At 40.3% G+C, this 6,279-nt stretch overlaps 1 pseudogene; it reads right to left on the bottom strand.

Annotated features, from left to right (window-relative positions):
• Positions 1 to 495: 495 nt before the first annotated feature.
• LOC109392789 (L-lactate dehydrogenase A chain-like) lies at positions 496 to 1,483 on the bottom strand (annotated as a pseudogene).
• Positions 1,484 to 6,279: the final 4,796 nt, after the last annotated feature.

Here is a 6,279-nt window from a genome sequence, read left to right as displayed (position 1 = left end):
TAAAACCGCAGCCTTATAGAAAACTAGTTAGCTAGGCTTTACAATTGCATAGATCAAATTCTTGTAATAAATCCCTTAGTGTATATTTGTGCATGTGCACACTTTTTTTTTCTACTGTTTAAGGTTTATTTGGTGTTTTAATTGGTGTAACACTTGGAGAGTTGGCTACATTATTTATATGTAGACTTTCCTTTTTACATTATATGACAATGTACACTACCCTGATACACAGAGTACACAAAATGAGACCCTTTATGATAGTTATGCATTTAACACACCGTTGGGTTTGTACATTGGATCTCAGGATGTGATTGATTGGAGAAAAAAAAAGTTGGAATAAGCATGTTGGGTAAAGGAACCAGAAGTTATACAACATAGTAAACACACACCTAGTTTGAAGGGCAACTATGACATGTGCAACATTAGCAGTGGTGCCTTTGAGGAATGAAACTATTTCACACCAACCAGTTTAGGACTACATGACGTAAGGAATATTTAGCATCTGGATATAGCACTCTTCTTCCAACGGGCCTCTTCTTCAGGTGTCAGAGTCACCTGCACAGCATCTGAGATTTTATTCTGTCCCAAGATTCAAGGAACACTAAGGACGATGTCACCTTTTATTCCATAAAGACCCTTAATCATGGTGGAAATTGGATGTACCTGACTTAGATTCTTCATTATATTTTCTGCCAAATCTGCCACGGATAGTCCAATGGCCCAAGATATGTAGCCTTTCCATTTGATCACCTCATAAACACTGTCAATCATCAGTTTGTGAACCTCTTTCCACTGTCCCTTATCTGCATCAGTGCCTAAATCAGGGTGCAGAGTCTTCAGGGAGATGCAAGCAACATTCACTCCACTCCATACAAGCACACCAGTCTCCATGTTTCCCAAGGGCCCACCCATGACAGTGTAATGAGTGAACTCCCAGCCTTCCCCCCATTAGATAATGGAACCAGGCTGAATCCAGATCACAACCAATGGATTTTGGGAAAGCCACTTATCTACCAAGCCACATAGGTCAAGATATCCACTGGATTGGAAACAGTAAGAGATTTGCAATGGGGGGTGGGGGTGGGGGAAAGGGGAGTGGAGGTGTATTTTTTATGTTACGAATGATGAATTTAAAGATGTTCACATTTTGCTGGACCAAATTAAGAAGGCTTTCTCCCTTTTGTTGACATGTACCAACTGTGATAATAACCAGCTTGGAGTCTGCAGTCATGTTACAGTCTTTTCCAGAGACAACTTGTGGTGTGCTAAGGAAAAGGCTACCATGTTAGAGATCCATCATGTCTCTCTTCAGTTTGTCTTCCATGACATCAACAAGAGTAAGTTCATCTGCCAAGCCCTTCATTAAGATCCTGATGGCACAGGCCATGCCAACAGCACCAACCCCAACAACTGCAATCTTATTCTGGGGGCTTTGTTATTCCTTAAGAAGGTTCAGATTCAGCTGATTCTTGAGCGTTCCCATAGTAAACTTAGGAAGATGTCATCTTTTGTTCCATAGAGACACTTAACCATGATAGAAATTGGACAAAAGGAATTGGGAGTGCATGGCAGGTGGGCAGGTGGGTGTCAGTGGCACACGACATTGGATCGAGATTTGGTAGCAGCTGCTCAGGTGCTACACTTTCAATTAATTGAACTCTTCTCTGTTTGAAGGCTGACTAATATGCAGTACTATCCCTGGATTGTTCCATTATATAAATAAATACATACATTCTCTTTCATGTTGAAGTCAGTGTGAATTTGACTTCCATCACTTGCCACTAAAAAAAACTAAAATGCAACATTATCAGATCTTGATGAAACAACTTGATATCTGTGCTTACCTCATCCTTAAATCCCCAGCACTCAGCAAACCTCCAGGTACATAGCAGGCACTTGACAAATACGTGTTAAATGAGCCCACAACAAATGGCTACAGAATAAAAACACTCTCCCGGGAACCTAGAGTTAAAGCCTCACACAATGTGAATCATGTGGAAGATGAAAAGCAGGATGAGAGGGAACTCCAGGCCTCTGGATAAAGCCATGAAGATCCCAGGTCTGAGGAGCAGCTGAGCCTTCCATCTGGCAGCCGGGGGGCAGGGGCAGCACATGTGCGCCGTCTCATGTTCATTACTAACACAACAGGTGTTCCGGGGTCAGCCAGCCCTAGCACGGAAGTGCACTTCCTGTCACTCCTGACCAGAACTGCTACATGTGCATAACAGAAGTGGCGCAGGAAGGCATTTTTTTTTAATAGAAAATTTGAAAACATATCAGGTTCCTAGAAAAGGAAGCTTCTAAGAAAGGTGATTTCACAGTAAGAAACCCCATGAATCATCTAAAGAATTTATATCTGAGGTGAAACATAAATGCTAACCACTCTTCATGCCTGCCTAGAACAACTTTCACAGATCCTAAGGGGGTAAATGGTTCAGGGAACCACAAAGACAGACATTTCTGAGAAGGTATTTTCTGAATGGTTTGACTGATATTCAGCATAAGCGGATCAGGCAATGGATCACTTTATTTTCAAGGACAAACCTTCACAGGGAAAAACACATGACATACACATATTGAATCAAAATGTTGGAGGGATATGGTCAGCTCATAATGACCCCCAAGTATATCTAGGTCCTAATCCCGGAACCTGTAAATATTACTTCATTTGGGAAAAGTGTCTCTTTTGAGGTGATTTACTTAAGGATCTTGAGATGGAAAGAGTATCCTGGTTTGTCTGGGTGGACCCTAAATGCAATCACAAATGTCTTTCTAAGAAGGAGGCAGAGGGAGATTTGACTGCAGAGGAGATGGTGATATGAAGAAGCAGGGAGAGATTTGAAAATTCTGATCTTAAAGATGGAGCAAAGGGCCCTGAGTCAAGGAATGCAGCAAAGTGCAAGGTGGAAAAGATAAGGAAAGAGATTCTCCTTAGAGCTTCCATGGAAAGCATCTTGGTTTCAGCCTCATAAAACCCATTTTGGACTTCTGACTTTCAGAACTGTAAAAAGGTAAATGTGTGTTGTTTTAAGCCGGTCTAAGTAGTCTCCACATAGGCGTCTTGAATACAACTTTTTCTCAGCTAGGGGGAGCCCACACTTTATATCAATAAGCCATAACAGATGCAAAAATCCAGTTTGGGTTTGTCACCCGACCATCTGAATGCATTAGGAAAAGGGACTAGAAAGTCAGATGTACCGAATTCAAATCCTAGCTGTTTCACTTTTTCGTTATGGCACCTTGGGCAAATTATTTAACCACTCTGTGTTTCAAAGCCCCTATCATAAAGTGGGAATAATAATAGTGACCAATTTACCTAATAGAAACTTGCGGGGAACAATTGAACAGACATTTCACAAGAGAGCATATCCAAATGGCAAAGAAAAAAATGTTCTACCTCATTGATCGTTAGTTCAATCCATAATGAAATACCACTATATACCCAGCAGAATGGCTCAAATAAAGAGGACTAACAATATCAAGTCTTGATAAAGTGAAACAACCAGGACCCTCAAACACTGCGAGTGAGCGCAGTGCTGTCCTCAGACCCAGCCAAGGGAGGTCCTCTGTGACCTTGGCCCTTGTCCACCCATGGAATAAGGGGCCCACAGAGCCCACTGATGTGTAATTGGCTGTGAATAGAAGTGATTTCTAGGATTTTTCTATAGAAATACTCACAGATATGCACCATGATATATAAAAAGAAAGTTCATGAAGTAATTGTTTGGAAGAGTGAAAAACTAGAATCAGTTGAAATGATTATTGTTAAGGAAAAAAATTACGATACTACCATACTATGGAGTGATAGGCGGCTGTTAAAAAAAAAGCATAAAGTACCTCTGAAAAATATCCAAGTCATTCAAGGGGAAAATTGCAGAACAACATATTTCCATTTATATGACGTTTTTTAATGTAAAACCATCTTTATAAAATGCATAGAAAGTCATCTGGAAAGATCCATGCCAAAAGATTAATAGTGATTACCTCAGAGAGGAAGGATTATAGAAAAATGAGAAATGGCAGAGGCAGGGAGGGAAGGGGAAGACACATTACCTTTTCCTATGTATGTTTCTGATTTGCTTGAATCTTTCACAATGAGCTTGTATTAGTTGACAACTTTCAAGAGCTTCAAGATATTGGATTACTTTAGACTCAGGTTTGGAGTCAGCTCCATTACTTACCTTGGGCACTTACTCCATCTTTCTATGTATCAGTTTTCTCAACTGTAAAATAACCATTATTACTTCAGGGCATGGTAGCAGGAGATAATCTATGTAAAACTTTTAGCCCACTGCCTGGTACTAACAGAATTGATTTATTTGGGTTAACTATGCAGGTTTGTGTAAGTTATTATGTTCTAATAAAGCATGATAAAATCAGTGCTTTAAAATAACGACCATTTATTATCACTCACGCAAATATAGCTTTGCCAGGATCTGCTGATATAAACAGGGCTTGGCTGGGCTGCTAAGCTCGGCTGTGCTCCACACACCCCTGATCCTCCTTGAATGAATGGGATAATCAGGACATGTTCTTCTCATGGTGATGGCAGAAGGACAGACAGCACAAACAAGCAAACTTTATTAATGCTTTAGGTTCAGAACTGACAGACTGCCATTTCTATTTCATTCAATTGGCCAAGCAAGTCACATGACCAAGTCCCCCAAAAAGAGATGTAAAAATATGTACTTCACTAAGGGTGATCAATAATCCCAGGTTGCTTATACTAAGGGGCTTTTCAGGATTCAGAAATTTTCATTTTAGAACCAAGAAAGTCCTGAGTAAATCAGGACCAGCTGATTACTAAACATGTCCCTATCCCTTTAGTCGGATGAACTTCAAAGTCACCCGGCAAAGAGTATGGATATGGACAAGGTGAAAAAATTGGGACCAATGATGCAATTTATCACACTTTTAATAACGTTATCATCCTCAACAATTAGAAAAACAGGCAAACAATAGGTGGTCAAAATTATTTTTGGTAAATTCGTTTTAGGTTGGCTACCCAAAACCAGATCCTCCCAAAGTCTCCATCAATCGAATATTTCCCAGAATATTCTCCTCAAATAAAACTGCAGATGCTTCAGTAGCAAGGGGTTATAGCATCAGGTAGGTGATTAGGCTAGAGTCTCCAAATACCATAAGACTCTTTCAGTCCAATTCTAACTTTATTTGATAGACAATAAGATGAGACTCATAAGACCCCTCATGAGAAGCCCTAGTGTCAACCTTCTTTCCTTCCAGGGAGAATGTTTTGCTTATAGCAGACGCTTCACAAGGACAAGTTGTTTGACTTTTAATCATGTGTTTGTATGTGATCATTAATATTTATTTAGCTCCCTCAGCTTTACTAATCCTTTTCAAATGCCAAGACCCATAGTGTGTGGTTGTCCAGAGATTAAATCCATAAAGCCACAGGGAGCTCTGCTCTGCCTGTAGTTCCCTGATACCCAGCCACTTCCCTCTTCCTGTCTAGACTGTGTATTTCTCAGCTGAAGACAGGCCCTTGCTGGATAAGATCAATGCACAGGCACAAATCACAAAGACCGATTTCTCTCTTTTCACAAACATTTTCTTTATCTGAAACACGCCAACGAGGAAAGCCTGTGAAAGCCCACAGGTGCTTGGGTTTTTAAATCATTGAAAAATATGTATTTTTTTAAGGAAAAGCAAATCGCTAGATACTCCAAATGGGAATGGACTGTTAAAATACCTCAGGGTTCATTTTTATATGTGTTTGTAAATAAAACAAAGAAATATTAATATGCGAACTAAAACACATTCAACTGAGACAGTCAGCTGGGAGCTAACAGACAAAAACATGGAAGGGTCAACATGTCAGGTTGTTTTGCAACTTCAGGGAGAATTAATTTGACTTGAAGTGACCTTTGGGGCAAATATCCAGACACCAACCTCTTCACAGATTCCAAACCAGGTGTCACTACAAGTGAATAAAACTGCTTAGAGCACTTTTAATGATCAAGAATGTGTAGTTGAGAAAGATTACCTAAATTACATGAACAATTTTAAGGAGACCCAATCATCAGCTTTATTACATCTACCCAGATTAAGTGGGGTCAACTAAAGGATAAAGGCCTTTTTCATGGCCCACCTTTCCTCACAAATGGCCACCTTCCCCTTCTCTGACATGTACGCAGCCTGTTGTTCTGAACAGACCACCTACTTGGAACAACCCAGAAGCGATTTAGCCTAAGGATTTGAGAAGCTGTGAACAGTCACCAGCGTCTTTGCCCGTGCCTGAGATTCCAATACAGCTGA

This window comes from Hipposideros armiger, unplaced genomic scaffold (genome assembly GCF_001890085.2).
Source record: "Hipposideros armiger isolate ML-2016 unplaced genomic scaffold, ASM189008v1 scaffold_348, whole genome shotgun sequence".
Classification (NCBI taxonomy): Eukaryota; Metazoa; Chordata; class Mammalia; order Chiroptera; family Hipposideridae; genus Hipposideros; species Hipposideros armiger.
The sequence above is the reverse complement of the archived record's forward strand: the minus strand, read 5'-3'. Positions and strand labels throughout refer to the sequence as shown.